This window comes from Aotus nancymaae, unplaced genomic scaffold (assembly GCF_030222135.1).
Source record: "Aotus nancymaae isolate 86718 unplaced genomic scaffold, 86718_ANA_hifiasm-v0.15.2.pri h1tg000007l, whole genome shotgun sequence".
Lineage (NCBI taxonomy): Eukaryota > Metazoa > Chordata > Mammalia > Primates > Aotidae > Aotus > Aotus nancymaae.
The window spans coordinates 59,614,298-59,637,910 of NW_026988418.1; the positions used below are offsets into that span (position 1 = coordinate 59,614,298).

Consider the following 23,613-nt stretch of genomic DNA (forward strand, 5'->3'; position numbering starts at 1 on the left):
GAAACACTGGCTTGGAAAAAGCTCTTTGATCTGTGTCATTCTCCCTACACCTCTGAGGAGTTCCCAACTGTTTGGTTTCGTCCTAATAATCACTGTGCTGAGTGTTGTCCCTAAATGCTCTGTGAGAGGGCCGCCTGCCTCCTTCCTGGGCTCCTTTAAGAGCGTGGTAACGGTCCATCACCGGGGGAGTGCAGAGGCAGGGCCCACTAGGTCCTCAGCGCAGGCCGGGCCCGCTCATCCAGTTCTTGTGAAAGCCGGGTGTGCGCGCAAAGGGTGGGAGGGTAGGGGTGAGGAGGGGGCAGAACCGAGCCCTCACAGGGCTGAGGAGCCCCAGCGCCTGCGCGCCGCGTTTCCGGAGCCCCAGCGCCTGCGCGCCGCGTTTCCGGAGCCCCAGAGGGGGTCCGCGCGTGCGCAGAGCGCGTTCTGGGACTATTCCGCCCTCAGAGGCTCCCGCGCGCGCTCATGCCGAGCCAAAGTATCGGGTGGGCTCCAGCGCTTCGTGCATTAAGGTAGGCGCTGTCGAGTACCAGCCGCCGGCTCGCTAGCACCGGCCGTGCCTTGGCGGCCTTCAGCAAGTACGTGACGGCGCGAAACTCCTCGCTGGAGGGTGCTGCGTTCCTGTTGCTCTGCCTGCTCCATAAGCGGCGCCGCGCCCTCGGCCTGCACAGGTAAGAAGGCCCGTAGCCGCGCCGCCTTCCCGGGCCCGAGCGGGCGCTCCCCGCGTGCTCTCCCTCCCCGCCCGGCTCCCTTCGCCCGGCGGGGTCAGGCGGAGAGAGGGCCGACCGCCACTGCCACGGGGCTCCAATGTCAGGGTGTCCGCGAGTCCCCGGTGCCGGCCTGGTCCTGCGATCTCGTTCCACTCCGGCATTGCGAATCCTGCGCCCGCTGGCGAACCGGCGCCCAGCCAGCCCCGAGCCAGCAGCCTCCAGTCGGGGGTGGGAGGGGGAAGCGGTGTGTTCCCCACACCACCCCCTTCCCCACACTACCCGCTTCTGTGTCAACTTTCTGGGTGTGTTCTGGTTTTGCCATCTCATCTCCAGAAAGACCGTAAAGGATTTGTTTTGGGGACGTGGATGTGTGATTGAGGATGGGGATTGGATTCACCAGGCTGGACGCTAGTGTCTAAGTCACTTGAACGAGGTTTGGCACGATTCCTGAGTAACTGCTGTTGCAAGTCGCTAGGTTGGCGCCTGTGAACTATCACCGGTCCACTTGGCAGGATTGCCTTCTAAAGTGGTGACCCCTTGGAGTCGGTGAACCCTTTGGTCGGTGAACGCCCTGGCATTTCATCCGGAAAGGCTGAATCGGTTCTGTCGGACTAAGAAGACAATGTTTCCTTCCTGGGCTCTGTAGGTGAAAGGTGAGAGTGTGTTTTAAGTGAGGATCAAGCCCCCTTTAAATGACACTCCACTGCTAGAGAATTTCAGTGCTTAGATTTCACTTTGGGAAGTTATCAGATCACAGAAAGGAAGAGAGAGCCCTCTGAATTACGGTTGTGACATACAGGTATAAATAACAATTTTTATTTGCTGGACAAGTGAATGAGAAAAGGCTGCTTCCCAACCATTCTTGCCAGTCATTGAATATTTCATATTAAATCTTGACATACTATTTTCATGAATTTTATTTCATTCATTCCTCTGCGCAAGTACTGTTGTCTACTGTGTTCGATTTGCCTAAAATATCTAATTAATAAAATTTGGACTAAAACACTGACAAGTAGACTTCTAGCTCATAGTACCCTTTCCATGAAGTTCTTTCTAGCAGCCTTCTGTTTTTATCTTACTAGAGTCTGAAGTGATGGTCTTTCTTTTCCTTCCTAAATCCGTTTAACAGAGTTGAAAATGATTTGCACATAGTCTGGGCAATAGAGTGCTTACTCATTTTTCTTCTATTCAGTTTGCTTTTAAAAGGATTAATTTGGGAAAATACTAAGCAAGTTTTTCTATTGGTTTGTATGCTTTGTGAGCTCCGAGTTGCAAATAGAAGTTACCTGTTAACTGGGAACATGCCAGTAGAAAGAAAATGTTAGGTCCTTTAACTTGAATTCCGTTTTTGCAAAGAAGTGTTTCAGGGCATAGAACAGGGAGTTTTAATATGGAGGAGGGAACTCGAGGACAACCCTACCAGTTCTGGATTACTTTTATGATTTTTTTTTTCAAAAACTTCTTTACTGAAGTATCACATATTTATATGTATATGTGATATATCACATACATGTCACATACATGTACACATAAGTGTAGAGCTTGAAGAATTTTTACAAATAGAACACACCTGTGTAATTAGCACCCAGGTCAAGAAACAACATTATCAGTACCCCAGAAACTCTCCTCATGCCCCCATCCAGTCACAGTCCACACTCCTTACTAAACCAATTTATAAGACCATAGATTATTGGCCAGGGAAATTTTAAACATAATCTAGTGGGAAATAGTAGCAGTAGCAGTAAAATAGTATAATAGAATTTGTCTTATTAAATGATTTTAGCTGCTCGTTTGCCCTTGTAAAACGCTTTAAAAGTTACTCCTTTTCTTGAGAAACGTTGTGAACTTTTGTGGGGATTGAATTATTTAGCAGGAAATGTACTGAACAAAAGATTGTTGTTAGTCTTTTGCGTTGGGCTAAGTGGGGAAAATCTCTATTTTACACGTTATTTTGTGGGAGGAGATTGCAGATACCGAGTAGATAAGCGTGAAGTTTAAATTGTTGAAATGAAATGATTGAACTATTTTGAAACCATTAAAAATGGTATTGATGTATTTTTAAAGATACTATATGTCCAGAAGTCTTATAAATATCTTTCAGTCACCTTTGGTATCACAGTTTGAACATTAGAAGATTCTAATTTTTATATTATACTGAACTTTTGAATATCTTTGGTAACAACTAATTTTAATATCTGGTGCTTAATTAAGGAACCTGTGGGTACTTGGCCTTCTTTTGTCTATGTTGTTAATAGTAGTTTGGTTTTAGAATTGGGTAGATAATAGAGCTAGTAAAATCACTTTAAAAGTTACAGTGTAACATTTCTCCAAACATTAGGAGAATGAATAATTAAATGTTCTGGGTTATTTTAAATTTTTGTTAATGAATTTTTTTTCACTCATTTAGATCTCATATATATATGTGTGTGTGTTTCTGACCTTTTATTGTGAAAAATTTCACGCATATAAAAAGTACATGGGATAATATAAGGATTGCCCAACAAGAACTTTGTTTCGTCTGTATCAACCTGCTCCTCACTCCTTATTTTTGTAGGTTTTTTAGGTGAAATTTGTATACATTGAAATGCACAAACCTTAGTGACACATTTTTTAGACAAATGAGTACACTGTATAACACATCCCTATGACAAATTAGAACATTTCCATCTCCCTAGAAAGGTCCCTTGTTTTCAATCCTGATCACCTTTTATTCACTCCGGATCCCACCACTGCTGTGCTTTTTCACCTTAGTTTGCCTAATCTTACATTTTATTTTATTATTTATGTGGAAAAGCAGAATCTTTTTACTCATGGATAAAGAGGGCCATTTTAAAGGAAGTGTCTATTTCAGAATGTTGTATTACTGTGCTAGGAGCTATAAGATTTGTGTGTGTGTGTATGTATTACATACATTAAAAAATGTATGACTTCTTTTCTCAGGGAGCTTACCTTCTTGTTAGGGAAAAGAAACTTAAACACTGATAGCAGAATGAAATGTATAGACAGACATGTCTTAGAAGTTCTGAGAAAGACAAGATTAATGTGTTTGGGAAGGGTTAGGGCAGGCTTCATGAAGGATGTATGTTAAGCCTAGAAAGGGGGTAGGAGTGGATAACTGGAATAAAATGACTGTTTATAGCATCCTTTATCAGACTTTTGTTGCAGTTATGATAGGAAGAAACTTTATGGTGCCCTTTCAGTCTATCTTCCCTGCCACCAGAGCTCTTTCTAAGAAACTCAGATATGATCATAATATTCCTTCATTAAAATCATTCAGCTACTCTCAAATATAAACTTCATGTATATCGTGGTGTGGTCCTCGCCTACTTTTCCCACTCATCCAGCCATATGGAATTAATTTACAGTCTCTCAGTATGACAGGCTCTGCCTAGCCTTTGCAGTCTGATTGTAATCACTGTCATCCTTCACTACCTCTCCCCATGCTTTGATATTTATTTATTTATTTATTTATGACAGGGTCTGTCTCTTTTTGCTGTGGCTGGAGTGCAGTGGCGTGATCATGGCTCACTGCAACCTCTGCCTGCTGGGCTGAAGCAATCCTCCCACGTCAGCTTACAAAATATAATAGCTGGGACCACAGGTGCCTGCCACCACACCTGGCTAATTTTTTTTTGTATTTTTTGTAGAAGTGGGTTTTCACCACATTGCCTAGGCTGGTCTGAAACTCCTGAGCTCAAGCTGTTGGCCCACCTCAGCCTTCCAAAGTGCTGGGATTACAGGCATGAGCCACCATGCTCAGCTGTTATTTCTTTTTCTTCAAGACTCAGTCAACACTCTGTCTTAGGTGTTTTCTATCTTTTTCTGATCTCCAAAGTGATGTAAGTGTCATCTGCTTTTATGATACTGTGGGCTAGGGGTCCCCAATCCCTGGGCTATGGACCGGTGCAGGTCGGTGGCCTGTTAGGACCCGAACCCCACAGCGTGTGCAAGTGAGCATTCCACCTGCGCTCTGCCTCCTGTCAGATCAGCAGTGGCATTAGATTCTCGTAGGAGCACGAACCCTATTGTGAACTACACGTGAGGGATCTAGGTTGCACGCTTCTTATGAGAATCTAATGTCTGATGATCTGAGGTGGAACAGTTTCATCCTGAAACCATCCCTCACCCTACCCGCAATTTGTGGAAAAATGGTCTTCCACAAAACCTGGTCCCTGGTGCCAAAAAGGTTGGAGAATACTGCTCTAGGCATCCGCTACTGTAGCACTTACCACTGTGTATTGTACTAGTTTGTTTTCTTGGCTTTTGCCTACATCAGATCCTGTGTTTCTTAAGGGCAAGAACTGAATCATCTTTAATTCCCTAGTTTGGCTATGTCATAGGTTAGACAGTGTTTATAGAGAGGATAAATGACACAGGCGAGTTGAAGAACTTTGAAGGATAATTGACAGGCAGTTGGAGATGCCTAGTACAAACATGAATAGAAACATTCTTTTCATAGACGTAATAGTTGTGTACCTGACCATATATAACCTGACCTGGGTAGTGGGAAATCAGTGGGCCAATTTTAGAAGGCAATGGTACCAATACTATAGCCACAGTATTTTATTATCTTTAAAAAACAGAACAGAACAAAGCAGTTTCTTTCGCTTGTTACCAATGCTTGTCAATTAAAGTTCAGATTTCTCATCTTGGATTTCAGAGCCTCCCTCAATCTGGTCTCACTTTACCTGGCTAATCTTATGTGCCATTGCCTGCCAGTGGGTACTGTCTGTTCCAAATAGGCCAGTTTCTGCACTGTTCTTTGAACAGGCCACACTCATTTTTGGCTTTGGGGCTTTATTCATGCTGTTACTTATACCTGGAATACCTTTCTATGATATCCCTGTTCTCCAACTCTCGTCATCCTTAAAGGGTTAGGTCAGGGTCACCTGGTCCATGAAGTGTTATTTAACTATTCTAGGTGATCTAAATGATGATCGCCTCTCTTAAAATTTCCGAAGCATGAAATTACCTTGTTGTTTTAACTATTCATTACTTGACAGTATACTCTAGCTAGGTACACCAAAGTCCACCTCATTATGGGGTGATTTTTCTTCTTTTAAAAGCCCCAATCGATAAATGGTGGGAACACAGTTTCCTCTTCTATTTCTGAGGAATTTCAGGGAGCTTGCATTTCCCTTAGTGACACCTTACTTCACTTCCTTGCTTCTGCTCTATTTTAGGAGGTACTTACATTTTGTCTCTTGAGCCTGTCTCTTTGGTGTCTGCCTTAATTTCTCTAAAGAATCAGTCACAAAGCAAATATTTGTAGTAGAGCTTTATTGAAAATTTGGGAGGATTGGTAAGGATTATATCCCAGCATAGTGAACAGCTTAAAATGCTTTTATTTAGAGTTTTGTGGACATTCCCACTGCTGGAAATTTCTTGACTTTTTTTTTTCCCTGTTGCCTGCTGCTCGGATGTCCTTATATCTCTAGCTTCTTACTCCCTGCACTGCCTTACTGCTAACCCCTCTACGACTTCCCTGCAAACTTCAAAAGTCAGCTTTCCTTCCTTAGATCTGCTCCTTTCAACTCATGCTCTAGAAGGGGCCTGGCTTCACTTTTCTCAGTTTTACAGGCAAACCGAGTGTTTTGCAAAGTACAAGCATGAGTCACGTGAGGGACAAGAGCTGCTTGAGACCCTTATAGTGACCCATGAGTAGATGTTATATGGGCTGGCCCCCTTTGGATCCTTACAATAAAAAGGAGATGCTTAAGCAACCTTAGATGGAAAAAAAGCATTGAAGAATTTGACAGCCGAAGTAGCTGTGTACTGAAACTAACTAAGGCAGATCAGGTCCAGAGCTGTTGTTTTAAGAACTGTATAGCTATCTGTGGTCTGCTAGGGGGAACTGAGTGCAGGTTGTTTAATTAATTATGTCTCCCAGTTATTGGCACATTCACACCCTTGGGTAGGCATTCTATTTTCAGGTTGCACTTGCTGTTTCCCCTGCCTGAAGTGCTCTTTCCTCAGATACTCACACTGCTTACTCTCTCCCCTCTTTCAGTCTTTTATCAGACATCTTAGTGAGACTTTCTGTTGCAATTCAATTTATTTTTATTTATTTATTTTGAGACGGAATCTCACTCTGCCACCCATGCTGGAGTGTGATGGCACAATCTTGGCTTGCAACCTCTGCCTCCCAGGCTCAAACAATCCTCTCATCTCAGCCTCCAAGTAACTAGGACTACAGCCACACGCCACCACACCTGGCTAATATTATTTTTTGTAGAGACGAGTTCATGTTATGTTGCCCAGGCTAGTCTCGAACTCCTAGGCTCATGAGATTCTCTGGCCTCAGCTTCCTAAACTGCTGGGGTTATAGGCATGAGCCACTGTGCCTGGCCTCCGCCACTCAATTAAAAATAGCATCCTGTCTACCTTCCTGTCTTTACTTTTCTTCTTAGCACTTATCACTATAAAATAGTGCTCTACATTTTACATATTTATCTTGTCTTTTGTATAGCTTTGCAGTATATACTTACTGCTAGCATGTAAATTCCACAAGGGCAAGAATTTCTGTCTATTTTATTCACTGTTATAGTCCCAGTGGCTAGAACTGTGGCTGGCATATAGCAGACTCGTATTTGTTTGACTCTACAACAACAAATGAGATGTTCATTTCTTGGGGGCTGTGGTTACTATGTTTTAAATAGCAAATTCTTTTTCTACAAATGTAAATGTTGTCTTTAGTGTATTTATGAGCTCTTTAGGAGCCGGACCGCTTATATCCTGTATATGTATGGGTAAAGCAATTCTCAGAAACTTATAAAAATGCTGTCATTATCATCACCTGCTTTTGACAGTTAATAATAGTGTAAACGTTAAACACAATTTAAGAAAATTAAAATCATCCATAATATCATAACCATAATACAGATATTGTTTTATTATTTCCTTTTATCCTGTATTTATGTGCATTTTTTACATAGTTATATGTTTTGCTATTTTCATTTAAAACATACCTCTTTCCTATATTTCCCTATACGTGACCTTAATAACTATACTTTTAAAGAAATACATAAATATTCCTCTGTGTAGCTATAGCTTAATTTATTTTATTCTTAGCTATTGAGCATCTAGACTGCCTCTGGAATTTTTATGGATTATACTGTGTATTTTTGCAAGTGAACATTTTCGTCTCTGCTGAATAACTTCCTTGGAATAAATTGCCAGGAATGAGATTAATGATTGGAGGCTTATGAATTTCCTTAGTGGTTGTGGAAACAGTGTGGGCATTCTTAAGCTACACAGATTGATGTATTACTTTTCATGAGTTGTGCCAATTTGCAATACTATGAATGAATGCTAACTTAATTACCTGCTGATCATTAGGGGGTATTTCAATTTTTTTCTACTTTACAGATGTAAAATAGTGTTGAAAGATTATTTTAATTTACATGTATTTTATAATTTACAAAAATAAACATTTTTATATATAGCAACTTGATCTTTATTATGGAGGCAGTTTGGCATAGTGTTAAAGAATAGTCTTTAGAGTCAGATATGGGTTCGGTTTTTCGGTTAGCCATTTGCTAGATCTGTGACTTTGGTCAATTTACTTAACCTCTCTGAACCTCAGTAGAATAGGGATGGTAGTATTTATTCACTCAGCAGTTAAGTGAGGATTAATGGTGAAAATATCTTAACCCAGTAATCAGTAAATACAAGGTAGCTCTCAGTCCGATGCTTGCTAAAAGAAAACTAAAAGGACAACAAAACATACCATTGTTAGCTTCTTAAAAACTCTGCAGCCTGGCTAATTTCCTCAGATGTACCCATGAAAATCTCCCGAAAGATTTCTTTTTCAACTGATAGAATCATTTACTTTCAGAATTGGAAAGGGTTTTAAGTTAGTTTTATGTGACACGGTTTTAGGTCTCTGTATTTTTTCAGTTGCTGCTTCCTGAATATGACAGTATTTCTCCACCTTTTAAAGAGGTGGTACTAAATGGAATTCGGTATTCAAAGTGTCTTCTCACTGACACACTAGAAAAGAACTGTGACCTGCCTTGTCCTAAGCTTTCATTAAAGATCCTAAGATCCTAAGCTTTCATTAAAATAGCATGAAGTTACATTCATTTTTATGACTCGTTTCACTTGTATTTAGTTTACAGAATGGTTTTCCCTTCTTTCCCCCTCCTCAACTTGGTGTGTTTGATTTTTTATTTTTTGAGACTCAGTCCTGCTCTGTTACCCAGGCTGGAGTGCAGTGGTGCGATCTTGGCTCACTACAGCCTCCGACTCCTGGGTTCAAGTGATTCTCTTGCTTCAGCCTCCGAAGTAGCTGGGATTACAAGTGCCCGTCACCATGCTCATCTAATGTTTTTGTATTTTTAGTAGAGACAGGGTTTCGCCATGTTGGTCAAGCTGGTCTCAAACTCCTGACCTCAGGTGATCCGCCCTCTTCAGCCTCACAAATTGCTGGGAGTGGCCACTGCACCTGGCCTGACTTTTTTTTTAAAAACCTAGGTGCAAGTTTTTATACTTATTTTTGGTTGGGCACTTTACTTCTTCCTTCTGAAACTTTTTAGTCTGCACATGTAATTACTATTTCTTCTGTTTTCCTAACAAACTTAAAAAACTGATTGGACAGGATTAAGTATAGAACAGTATGTTTACACCACTATAATCTTTCTATTAATTGACACCCATTGGTTATTGTATTGGCTCTCATCTTTCACTTACCGGCACCTTTTCACACATTTTCCTGTGTTAGTAGACCTGGTGTTCTGACAATATCCATAACCTGATCCATACTGGGCCAGAGTCCTCTTTTGGGATGTTTCTGCTAGAGCCAGTGTGGGGAAGAGTCTTTCTTTCCTGGTCATAGAGGTGTGCAGATAGACCCTAGAGCTGTATGTGCCCTGGTCTCTTATGTGGAAAGGTCAGAGAAACCCTGATTTTGTTTATCATCAAATGCTTTGTAGCATAGTGAACAAAATTTACAAAATGTTCTTGATTCCTTTCAAATAAAAGAATGACCTTAGTCTGACATGATTTTTGTAGTGAATTCATATTGCTCCTAGAATTTACCACTTCCTTCTAAGTACCCATGCCATACTGCCCATTTAGATAAGTAAGTTGTAATTTTTTCCCCAGGATCAACATCATACTCATCCATGACCTGATAAATATCATCACCTTCTAATCTGTTTCAATGTAATATGAACTTGAATTATGAAGGGGAAAGATAGGATCTTCCTAAATTTTCTTTGTAACAATATAATCTAAATGAAATAAAATTTTATGAGAAGTGGTATTTCACTATGTTGACCAGGCTGGTCTTGAATTTCTGGCCTCCAAGCGATCTCCCGCCTTGTCATACCAAAAGTGTCAGGATTACAGGCGTGAACCACTGTGCTAGGCCTTTTTGGAAAGATTTTTATGTAATGATTATTTAAAATGACATTTATATTATTTCTACATAAAATTAGGCAACAGGTCCTTGCTTAAAAACATGGCTTTCATCATAACATTCTTTTTAAGAGTAAGTCACTTTTGTTTTACGCATCTCTGTCAAGAATATAACCTTCCATAAGCCTAAGGATAAAATTCTTTGGATAACTGGTATTTATGTCATACAGTGGACCTGTTATAAATATTAAGGTGGTTTGAAGCTTTTGTATGTAAAATAGAAGGAGTGTGCTAAAGCGTGTTTTCTTTGTTTATTTTTTGTGTGTTTTTTTGCCGCAAGATTGAGAAATGGAAATTTTTTTTTTTTTTTAAACATACCTTTCTTATTGGTTTGCTAGATTAACAGGCCTGAGTGAATGCAGTTAAGTTAATAAAGCATAAAGTTGAAAATAAAGCTCATCAAAGCCTATTCAGCTAGTTTGAGATCTGTAAATAGATGTAGCTATCTCAGCACTATAATGATATTATAATAATAGACATAATTATTTTGACTTTTTAGTATTGTATTAATACATCTATTGACATTAAAAAGCACTGTGTAGAATGAGGCAACTGCTCTAGGTAAATAATAATTTAGTCACCATGTTATGTTTGTAATGTATCACTTCATGTCCCTATTATGAAAATATTTATACAGCTTCTTAAATGTATGAAGTAAGCAACATGAGACGTAGTCTGGTATGGTTTGGCTGTGTCCCCACATAAATCTCATTTTGAATTCCCACATATTGTGGGAGGGACTGGTGGGAGGTAATTGAATCATGGGGACAGATCTTTTCTGTGCTGTTCTAGTGATAGCAATAAGTCTCATGAGACCTGATGGTTTTATAAAGAGGAGTTCTCCTGTACAAGCTCTCTTTGCCTGCTGCCATCCATGTTGTGGCTCGCTTCTCCTTGCCTTCCACCATGATTTTGAAGCCTCCCCAGCCATGTGGAACTGTGAGTCCAATTAAACCTCTTTCTTTTTTAAATTGCCTAGGCTTGGGCATGTCTCTATCAGCAGCCTGAAAATGGACTAATACAGTAAATTGGTACCAGTAGATTGGGATGTTGCCGAAAAGATACCTGAAAATGTGGAAGCGACTTTGGAACTGGGTAACAGGCAGAGGTTGGAACAGTTTGGAAGGCTCAGAAGAAGACAGGAAAATGTGGGAAAATTTGGAACTTCCTAGAGACTTGTTGAATGGCTTTGACAAAAATGCTGATAGTAAAATGAACAATAAAGTGCAGGCTGAGGTAGTCTCAGATGGAGATGAGGAACTTGTTGGGAACTGGAGCAAAGGTGACTCTTGTTATGTTTTAGCAAAGAGAGTGTCAGCATTTTCCCCCTGCCCTAGAGATTTCTGAAACTTTGAACTTGAGAGAGATGATTTAGGGTATCCGGTGGAAGGAATTTCTAAGCAGCAATGCATTCAAGAGATGACTTGGGTGCTGTTAAAAGCCTTCAGTTTTATAAGGGAAGCAGAGCATATAAGTTGAGAAAATTTGCAACCTGACAATATGATAGAAAAGAAAAACCCATTTTCTGAGGAGAAATTCAAGCGGGCTGCAGAAATTAGCATAAGTAGCAAAAAGCCGAATGTGAATCACCAAGACAATGGGTAAAATGTCTCTAGGACATGTCAGAGACATTTTGTGGCAGCTCCTCCCATCACAGGCCTGGAGGTTTAGGAGGAAAAAATGGTTTCATGGGCCAGTCCCAGGGTTCCTCTGCCGTGTGCAGTCTAGGGACTTGGTTCCCTGTATCCCAGTTGCACCAACTGTGACTAAAAGGGGCCAAGGTACAGCTCAGGCCGTGGCTTCAGAGGGTGTAAGCCCCAAGCCTGGGCAGCTTCCATGTGGTGTTGAGCCTGCACATGCACAGAAGTCAAGAACTGGGGTTTGGGAACCTTTGCAGAGATTTCAGAGGACGTATGGAAATGCCTGATGCCCAGACAGAAGTTTGCTGCAGGGGTGGGACCCACCTGGAGAACCTCTGCTAGGACAGTGTGGAAGGGAAATATGAGGTTGGAGCCCCCACACATAGTCCATACTAGGGTACCACCTAGTATAGCCGGGAGAAGAGGGCCACTGTCCTCCAGACCCCAGAATGGTTGATCCAGCAGCAGCTTGCACCATGTGCCTGGAAAAACTGCAAACACTCAACACCAGCCCATGAAAGCAGCCAAGAGGGAGGCTATGCTCTGCAAAGCCACAGGAGTGGAGCTGGCCAAGACCATGGGAACCCACCTCTTGCATCATTGTGACCTATATGTGAGACATGGAATCAAAGGAGATTATTTTGGAGCTTTAAGATTTGACTGCCCCACTGGACTTCAGACTTGCATGGGGCCTGTAACCCCTTTGTTTTGGCCAATTTCTCCCATTTAGAATGGCTATATTTAACCAATGCCTGTATCCCCATTGTATCTAGGAAGTATTTAACTTGCTTTTGATTTTACAGCCTCATAGGTGGAAGGGATTTGCCTTGTCTCGGATGAGACTTTGGACTGTGGACTTTTGAGTTAATGCTGAAATGGGTAAAGACTTTGGGGGACTGTTGGGAAGGCATGATTGGTTTTGAAATCTGAGGACGTGAGATTTGGGAGAGGCCAGGGGTGGAATGATATGGTTTGGCTGTGTCCCCACCTAAATCTCATCTTGAATTCTTACATGTTCTAGGAGGGACTATTGGGAAGTATTTGAATCATGGGGGCAGGTCTTTTCTACTGCTGTTCCCATGGTAGTAAGTAAGTGTCATGAGATCTGATGTTTTTATAAAAAGAAGTTCCCCTGCACAAGCTCTTTGTCTGCCGCCATCTATGTAAGATGTGACTTGCTCCTCCTTACCTTCTGCCATGGTTGTGAGGCTTCCCCAGCCCCATGGAACGGTGAGTCCAATTAAACCGCTTTCTTTTTTAAATTGCCCAGTCTCAGGTATGTCTTTATCACCAGCATGAAAACAGACTAAAACATAGTGTCTGAGAGGATAAAGACGATTCTGTAAGTTTAAAAATTAAACATTTTTGCATTATCAGAGTTAAATATACACCATAGAAATTTGAATAACTAGAAAAAGGAAGGAAGAAAACACCTGTTGTAATGTTTGTCATTAGTGTCATATCTTACTGATTCTAAGATGTACTTTTTTATATTTTAGCATCTCTTCACATTTTAACTTGTCTGAAATTTGGATGCAACTTGCAATGATGGCATTTACCTTTGATTAAAATCATATCATTATATTGATGTATTTCCTTTTTACTATGCATGCTTTTATCTTGCCTATAAAAATACTGCATATCACCTTGCATCACACTCAAACTTCTATCAATTCAGTTGTGTTCTTCAGTTTATCTTGGAGGTGAGGGTAAGAAAAATGCAAAAAAGAAGAATTTGAGATAAAATCAGATTTTTCCTCTTTCCAGAATGAGGGCTGGAGGGAAATAGCTTGGCCTGAGATAGGTAGGTGGAAATCAGTGAACTACTCAATAAAAAAACAACCCAAAGATCATGCCACCACGTCAAAGTTGAATACTCACTTTGTATCAGATGGTGGGTTTTTAGATGTTAAGTTAAAAAGTAAATTAGATAAGAGTTTTGCTGTTGAGAAACTCATAGACTATTGAAAGAGATAATGTTGTATCTTACAATTTTGTACCAAATTTCTAGTTCAAAAAAACTAACAAAACATTCCCTGGTAGTATTTTATTTAAAATATAGTTTGTTGTTATTGTTGTTGTTGCTTTTTGAGACAGGTTCGCTCTGTGGTCCAGGCTGGAGTGCCTGGTGCTATCATGGCTCACTGCAGGCTAGACGTCCTGGGCTCAAGTGATCCTCCTACTTCAGCTTCCTCAGTAGCTGGGACTATAGGTGTGCACCACCATGCCTGGCTAATTTTTTAGTTTTTTGTAGAGATAGGGTTCCAGAGTGTTGGGATTATAGGCATGAACCACCATGCCTGGCCTAAAATAGTTCTTTATTTACCTGTGAATACAGTTGTGTTGCATCAGGGAATTAGATTTAAGGGTTTTTGTTTGTTTTTGTTTTTTTTTTTAGATGGAGTCTTACTCTGTTGCCAGGCTGGAGCGCAGTGGTACAATCTTGGCTCACTGCAACCTCTGCCCCCTAGGTTCAAGTGATTCTCCTGCCTCAGCCTCCTGAGTAGCTGGGACTACAGAGTGTGTGCTACCACACCCGGCTAATTTTTGTATTTTTAGTAGAAATGGGGTTTCACCATGTTGGTCAAGATGGTCTCAATCTCTTGACCTTGTGATCTGCCCACCTCGGCCTCCCAAAGTGCTGGGATTGCAGGTGTGAGCCACCACATCCGGCCATATTTAAGGTATTTTCAACTGTAGGACTCATGTGATTTTTTTTCCCCCACCAGCAATGCTCAAGATACGTTGTTTGGTAAAGAGATGGGGTGGAGGAAGCAAGCATAGGACAGAATAAATGAGGTGATCCCATTTCTTAAGTATGTAATTTCTAATTTACCTATTGCTAGATGAATACATTTCCATATATATTTTATCACTGGTTGAAGAAAACATCTATTCTCTCTTCCCCCATTGGCGGAAACATAAATGTGAGAAGAAATAATAACATTATCCAGTACATTCTGTTCAATGTTTGCTGTATGTCAGTAGGCTACGCTTTGAGATACCAAATTAAATAAACATTATTTCTAACTTCAGTCTTGTGGAACTATTACTAGAAATGCATGGAAAATTTGTACAACTCAGCATGACTGGACCTGTGATGGGAACACAATTTAATTCTTCACGTTGTTAGCTGGGAGGGTTTCACATTTGAGCTTGACCTTAAGAAATATATAGTGTTTTGCTAAGGGGTGAAAGGCATTCCAGGTAGGCAAAACAGCTTGAGCAAAGGCATGGAGTTAATAGAGTTATAATTGAGAAGGAACTGCAAGGACAGGAAGCTGGAGATATTGCTACAAATAAAGTATTGGACACTTAAAATATTTTGGACATTGTTCTAAATGTTTTACATATATTCTTAACAACAGTCTTTTGAAATAGTTCTTTTTATTGAGGAATCAGAAAAAATAAAAATAGTATCTAATTATGAGAGTCCTTAAGTTTGAATTAATCATGTGGAAGGTAAAAGGCAGAATAAAGCATTTAAATCAAAGTCTTTCAAATGAATTTAGATTCAGAGAACTCGAGAATCATTCGGGGGTTAAAAAAGGTTTTATATTAAATTACAAGGTAAAGTTTATTATTACAATTTTATTTGCTATATTAAGTCATGCATTGCTTAACAATGGAGATACGTTCTGAGGAATGCGTTGTTAGGCAATTTTATTGTGTGAACATCATAGTGTGTACTTATACAAACCTAGGTGCCATAGACACAGTCAGGCTGTGTGGTATACGGTATATATAGCCTATTCCTTCTAGGCTACAAACTTGTACGTCATGTTACTGTACTGAATACTACAGGCAGTTGTAACACAATGGTATTTTTTCTTTTCGTCTAACCATGTCTTTTTTTAGACAGGGTCTGGCTCTGCCGCCCAGGCTTTAGTGCAGTGGCACAGTCTCGGCTCACTGCAACCTCTGCCTCCCAGGCACAAGTGCTTCTCCTTCCTCAGCCTCCCTCATAGCTGGGACTACCATGCCTGGCTAATTTTTTTTTTTTTTTTCAGTAGAGATGGGGTTTTGCAATGTTGGCCAGGCCGGTCTTGAACTCCTGGCCTCAAGTGATCCGATTGCTTTGGCCTCCCAAAGTGCTGGGATTACGGGCGTGAACCACTGTGTCCAGCCTCTAAACATGTCTCAACATAGAAAAGATACAGTAAAAGTATGATATAAAATATCAAAAACAGTATACCCGTATAAGGTGTACTTACTGTGAATGGCGCTTGCAGGACTGGAAGTTGCTATGGGTGAATCATTGAGTGAGTTATGAGTGAATGTGAAGGCCTAGCCTATTACTGCACTCTACTACAGACGTGATAAACACTGTACACTTAGGCTACACCGAATTAAAAACATTTTTTTTAATTAAAAAAAATACCACTGTCATCTACTTCCTCATCTTTTCCCACTGGAATGTTTTCAGGGGCAATAAAATGTGTGGAGCTGTCATTCATATGATAGCAATACCTTCTTCTGGAATATCTTTTGAAGGATCTGCTTGAAGCTGTTTTACAGTTAACTTTTTTAAATATAAGTAGGAGTACACTCTAAAATAATGACAAAAGTATAGTATAGTAAATACATAAACTAGTAACGTAGTCATTTATTATTATCAAGCATTATGTACTGTACCTAATTGTTTCATATGACTGGTAATGCAGCAGGTTTTTCTTTACACTTTCAGCACCACATACATATGAGTAATGTATGATGTCAGCTACAGTGTCAGTAGGTGAAAAGAATTTTTCAGCTCCATTATCTTATGGGACCACTGTTGGTTATGCAGTCCATTGTTGACTGAAATGCTATGTAGTGCATGACTGTAATATAATCATGGTGAAATACTCTTTAAGAGTTAAGGCACCTTTAATTGTAGATTATACCACAGACAGAAAACTGCATAAATACACAAATAAAGCAATGACATCTTTTACAAAACAAAAAAACACCCTTTTAACCACTACCCAGATCAAGAAATAGATCTTCTAGCCACTGCATAAGCCTTCGACATGGCCCTTCCCAGTCACAGTCTCTTTTCTCTCACCTAAAAGTAATTGCAATCCTGACTTCTGTATAATCGTTTTTGCATTTCTTATACTTTCATCACCCAAATGTGCATTCCTGAAAACGAGTTTAGTTGTGATCGTGGTTTTTTTTTTTTTTTTTTCTGGTCTAAGTCTCTTAACCTACACATCCTCCTGCCACCTCTCTTTTTCTTACAGTTTATTCCTTGAAGCAGCCAGTTATTTTGACCTATACAGATTCCAGTCTGAATTATGCTGACTGCATACTTTTTCTTCATCCTTCGTATTTCCTATAACTTGGTAGTTGGATCTAAAAGCTTGATCAAATTTAGGTTTTGCTTTGTGTTTTGGGGTTTTTTTTTCACTTCCTAGGAGTTAGTGTGGTATATTCTGCATTAGGAGATATATAGGGCGAGGCATGGTGGCTCACACCTGTAATCCCAGCTCTTTGGGAGGCTAAGACAGGAGGTTAACTTGAGCCCAGGAGTTTGAGACCAGCCTGGGCAATATAGCAAAACCCTGTCTCTATAAAAACTAAAAAAAATTAGCCGGGCATGGTGATGCATGCCTGTAGTTCCAGCTACTGAGATGGGAGGATCACTTCAGCCTAGGAGGTTGAGGCTGCAGTGAACCCTGATGGCACCATGCATTCCAGCCTGGGCAACAGAGCAAGATCCTGTCTTGGAAAAAAAAGAAAGTTATAGTGTCTGGTTTTCTCTCTTTTTCTGATTTTAGCAACCACTGATGCTTGATGCCTAGATCAGTGAATTTATTAAAGCTTGCAATATGGTGATAGTTGAATTCTGTTATTTCTTCATTTATAAGGTGGAATGCTTCCACAGAAAGAAACCTTTTCTACCATCTGGCTAGTAGTTGTACCTATTGGTGCAGTTCGATTAATTTGCTTCTTTATTTACCAATTTTCAAAATAATATGTTAATTTTCTGTTTTTGTCTGAGAGGGACCAGTGAGTTCTTCATGTCATTATGAACCTTTTGATTTAATTATTTGTGCTTCAGTTCATTACAGTTATTGTCCTTATTTTTGCTCAGTTGTCCCATCTTGGACCAATGGGAGCCTCTTTAAGCTGGCTCCTTAGTCCTTTTGACATGGCTTTAGTGATCTTTGATAGCTTCCTTGCTGTCTGTAGTCATACATTCTAGGGTCTTCTTAGACATTTCCTGACCCAGATGTAACATCAGCTTTTTTTCCTAAGAAGAGCTTGCTTCCTTTTTTTTGGGAAATGGTATTTCAAGATCACAGTTGGGATTAGGGATGCCCATTTCTACTAGGTTGGCCATTGTTTCTAGGCTTTTCTTGTGGACAGAGCCAGGATATGCATACTGATGCTTCCAATCCATATATAAGATTTTGAGATTTTAAATTATCATCTTCTGTTTACATCTGTATCTCCTTGTATCCCATACTGATAAAGAATCTTGATTGTCAGAGACATAGTTGATGGTCAAAATGAGTTATCACAAAAATATTCAGCTGCATTATCTCAGTTTACACACTCAATGTTCTCCAAATAATAATACAAATACCTCTGCTGTTAATATGATTGCTGAAAATAGTTAAATTTTTTCACTTATGCCCTTTCCATTCTTCCTTATCTTTTGGTTGTACTGTATCTATGTTGTCAGACAGACCACATAGATACAGGCATGCCTCATTTTATCGTACTTTTTTGTGCTTTGGAAGTAATGTGTTTTTTTACAAATTGAGTTTGTGGCAACCCTGCATTGAGCAAGCTCTATTGAAGCCATTTTTCCAACAGCATGTGCTCACTTTATATCTCTGTATCATATTTTGGTAATTCTTGTGATATTTCAAACTTTTTCATTATTGTCATACCTATTATGGTCATCTGTGATCAGGCATCTGTGGTGTTACTATTGTAATTGTTTTGGGGTACCATGACATTCAAAAGCTAGGTTTCTTGTGCCTGGTAGCCAAGTTGTGAATGCAAAGGAAAAGTTCCTGAAGGAAAACTGCCCCTTCAGTAAACACAAGCATCATAAGAAACAGCCTTATTGCTGATAGGGAGAAAGTTTGAGTGGTCTGGATAGAAGATCAAATCAGCTGCAACATTCCCTTAAACTAAAACCTAATCCAGAGCAAGACCCTAACTCTTTTCAGTTCTACGAAGGCTGAGAGAGGTGAGGAAGCTGTAGAAGAAAAGTTTGAGATTAGCAGGGGTTGGTTCATGAGGTTTAAGGAAAGCAGCCATCTCCATAATATAAAATTGCAAGGTAAAACAGCAAGTACTGGTATAGAAGCTGCAGCAAGTTATCCAGAAGATCTAGCTAAGATCATTGATAAAGGTGGGCTACACTAAACAACAAGTTTTCGATGTAGACAAAACAGCTATCTATTGGAAGAAGATGCCATCTAGGACTTTCATAGCTAGAGAAGAGACATAAATGCCTTGCTTCAAAGTTTCAAAGAACAGGCTCTTTTGTTAGGGGATAATACAGCAGGCAAGTTTAAATAGAAGCCAGTACTCACTTACCATAGTGAAAATCCTGGGGCCCTTAAGAACTATGCTAAATTTACTCTGCCTACATATAAATCGAACAACAAAACCTGCATAGCACCACATCTGTTTACGCTTTATTAAAATGTGAATATGTTAATACCACTGTTGGGACCTACTTCTCTGAAAAAAGATTCCTTTCAAAATGTTACTGCTCATTGTCAATGCAGCTGGTCACCCAAGAGCTCTGCTGGAGATGTACAGGGAGAATAACAGTAAAAGTTATGAAACTATATTACTATAGTTAAGCATCTTTTCTGAGAAATATGAATTAATAAATAGCAATCTATTTTGAGCCTTATAGGGCCTGAACTCATTCTCTTATATGACAAATACTTCTGAAGTACTTACTTGGTTCTAGATACCTAGGATACAGTGGCAAATAAGATTAAGGACCTGCCTCCCTGAGGAGCTTACATTTAGTGAGAGAAAAAAAATAGTAAACATAAAGAACGTAGACAAATCCCCATAATCTGTGATGCTTATCAGCACAAATATATAAATTTTCCTATTATCACTAATCTAGTGTAGACAACAGAAAAAGAGAAATTATGTTATGCATAATTCAATTCTATGAACACGTATTGGGTACACTTCTTTTTTTTTTTTGAGATGGAGTCTTGCTCTTGTTGCCCAGGCTGGAGTGCAATGGCATAATCTCGGCTCACTGCAACTTCTGCCTCCCGGGTTCAAGTGATTCTCCTGCCTCAGCCTCCCAAGTAGCTGGGATTACAGGCAAGTGCCACTACACACGGCTAATTTTTGTATTTTTAGTAGAGACGGGGTTTCACCATGTTGGCAAGGCTGGTCTCAAACTCCTGACCTCAGATGATCCACCTGCCTCGGCCTCCCAAAGTGCTGGGATTACCGGCGTGAGCCACTGCACCCAGCCTGGGTACATTTCTTATGTGAAGGGTTCTGTATGTGAAGAAGGAAAGTAAAGCAGTATTCCAAACAAGGGAACAGTTCAAGCAAGGTTATGGGGGGATGAAAACACGTAATTTGGCTACAGAGGTTAGATTTACAGCTAGTAGACTGGAAGGAAATGAGACTAGGTTCCAGCCAGTCTATAAATGTCTTGAATGAAATGTCTTTAAGCTTAATTTTCTAGGCAACAAAGAGTCATGAGAAGTTTTTAAAGAGAAAAACAAGACCAAATAGATACTAATGATGGTTAGGCTACAAATCTAGGATATAAGATAAGTAGGAGAGTTATCAGGTAGGAAGCTAGATCCAGAGACCATTTGGATCTAAAGTCAAAATATAAAGAGGGAGACAGAGATCAAATTTAAGGTATACTGGAGGAAGAACCAACAGGTTTTGGCACCTGATTAGACATGAAGAGGGAAGACACACAGATACTTGGAAGCATTTAGCTTGGGTGAGTGGATGGTTGGTGATGCCATCAACCAGAACAAACAGGCTTTTAGGGAAGGATGCTGAGATTGTGATATAGGATATTTAGATACATATGTCAAAAAGGCACTTGGATATATGGGTCTAGGTATAAAAGAATAACAAATCTGGGTGTTAAAACCCACAGAAACCAATAAAATTGATGAAATCACCCACTGAAGAAAAGAGTAAATCTAAGAACAAAGTCTCAGGAAATATCTGATTATTCATTCAGCTAACATATTCTATGTACCACTGTGCTATGCTAGGTATAGACATGACGTTGAATAGGAGGTCAGGCACAGTGGCTCACACCTGTAACACCAGCACTTTGGGAGGCTGAGGCGGGAGGACTGCCTGAGCCCAGGAGTTTGGGACCATCCTGGGCAACATGGCAAGACCCTATCTTGCCATGTTAAAAAAAAAAAGTCACATAGGAGACTCAGTAAAACAAATGTATACTATGGAGTATGACACAGCAGACAGAAGCAACAAATCATGTGTAGACATGGTAACATGATGGACTGCAAAGCCACAGTAATTATAAAAAGCAAGAAATAGAACAAGCTATATAATACAATACCATGTATGCAAATTGATACACACAAGGCAATACATTTTACAAGAATATATGCAAATAAAAAATGTATAAGAATAGTTGCTTACGGAGACCAAGAAGTGAATGGGAGTAGAAGCTGAGGATAGGGAATTTTGTTATTATTATATATATATTTTTTCACTCTTTTTGCTCAGGCTGGAGTGCAATGGCGCAATCTCGGCTCACTGCAACCTCTGCCTTCTGCGTTAAGTGATTCTCCTGCCTCAGCTTCCTGAATAGCTGGGATTACAGGGATGTGCCACCACGCGTGGCTAATTTTGTATTTTTTAGTAGAGACAGGGTTTTTCCATGTTGGTCAAGCTGGTCTTGAGGTCCCGACCTCAGGCGATCGGCCTGCCTTGGCCTCACAAAGTGCTGGGATTACAGGTGTGAGCCAATGCGTCCAGCCACAGGGAATCTTAAAACAAAACACACACACACAAAACCAAACAAAAGTGATCCTACCCTTTAGGATCCTACCCTTTAGGATCTTAAAAGTCTATAGGGCAAGAGACAATGCTATTTCAATACAGTTATGAAAAGTGTTATAGATTTTGAACAGTATGCAATTTGAACTACAGGAAAGAACATTTTATCTAGTCACAGAAGGTATCAAATTTAAGAGGAATATGGAAGAAAAAAACATAAAGGAGTCTCAGAAAGACCAAGACAAGAATATCACAGAAGCCAAGGAAAAAAGTTTAACGAGGAGAATGGTCAACACCGTCCAATGCTGAGTTAGGTAATCTAATTAAAAGAGGCCGTTAGAGGTTACTTGTAACTTGAAAATGTAAAATTTCATTAGAGTAGTAGAAACAAAAGGCAAATGAGTGAGAGATGAGAAACTAGAAGCAGGAGTACAAATGACATTTAAATATTTCAGTGTAAAAAGAGAAAGAGAAATAGGGTGGTAGCTCAAAAGGATGGCAAGATTGAGATTTTTGTTTTGTTTTGATTTTTAAATATAGAATGGAAAGTTTCAAACAGGCTTTGGCCAAAGACAAGAAGTAGCATTAAAAGAAGAAACTGGGGCACTAAGAGAGAAGGCAAGGTGTAATTGATGGAGTAAGGCCATGAAGAAACAGGGTAAAGATAAGATCAAGAGTACAGGTGGCATTACTCTTAGAATAAGGTGGCATAAGAAAAGAAGAATGTCTTCTTAAATGGATAAAAAAGTCTCTAGATATTTCCAATCAGTAAGAATAGAGACTTAATTTAATAATAATACAATCATATGCTCATTTTTACCAATGAATTCAGTCTCCTTGACATCCCACTGTGCATAATTCTTACAAAATTGTTATTTTAATTCCATCATCAGTAAATCTTTTCTCATAAAAATTTTAACTATAGAAAGCTGAAGTCCTTCCTGACCATAATCCCCTTTCACTTTCCTCCCTAAGTATGGGGGCTGGGCACAGTCGCTCACGTCTGTAATCCCAGCATTTTGGGAGACCGAGGCAGGTGGATCACCTGAGGTTGGGAGTTTGAGACCAGCCTGACCAACATGGAGAAACCTTGTCTCTACTAAAAATACAAAAAATTAGCCAGGTGTGGTGGCGCATGCCTGTAATCCCAGCTACTTGGGAGGCTGAGGTAGCAGAATCATTAGAACCTGGGAGGTGGAGGCTGCAGTGGGCCAAGATTGCGTCATTGCACTCCAGCCTGGGCAACAAGAGTGAAATTCTATTTAAAAAAAAAAAAAAATTCCTAGTATGTTAGGTATCCTCCCGGACAACTTCTTTTTCTAATTTAAGGTTTTTAATTTTATTTTTTGTAGAGACAGGGTCTTGCTTTGTTTCCCAGGTTGGTCTCAAACTTCTGGCCTCAAGTGACCTTCTCTGCCCAGCCTCCACTTCCAAGAATATATATATGTGTGTGTATGTGTGTATGTGTGTGTGTATAAAACCTAATTACATAGATATTATTGTGCAAAACTGTTCTGCAACTTGTTTTCACTTACTGTCTGAAAGATCTAAGTCAGTAGATAGCTTTCTTTCTCATTAAAAAAGTTATATAATATTCCATAGTAAGGATGTGCCAGTTTATGCAGCCATTGATGGAACTTAGTGATGGACATTTGTGTCATTTACAGTTTCCAATACTGTATTAAACAATGCTGCAATAAGCAAACTTGTACATATGTGAGAGAACTGTTTTGGAGAATAGCTATATTACTATGCTTTTCTAACAAAACAATTTCCCATAATAAAACTCCCAATTCATTCTATAAATGCCTCCTTTCCATAAAGATTTTCAGCACACATACAAGATGGTTTTCTCCTAT

The 23,613-nt window shown here is 39.8% G+C and overlaps 1 long non-coding RNA gene across 2 annotated transcripts in view; it reads left to right on the forward strand.

The window, feature by feature from the left end:
• Positions 1 to 412: 412 nt before the first annotated feature.
• LOC105727015 (uncharacterized) overlaps positions 413 to 23,613 on the forward strand; it is a 176,251-nt gene continuing 153,050 nt past the window's right edge. For both annotated transcript variants that reach the window (XR_010341235.1, XR_010341236.1), the window contains exon 1: positions 413 to 668. This is a non-coding gene — a long non-coding RNA (uncharacterized LOC105727015). The remainder of the gene's footprint in view (positions 669 to 23,613) is intronic.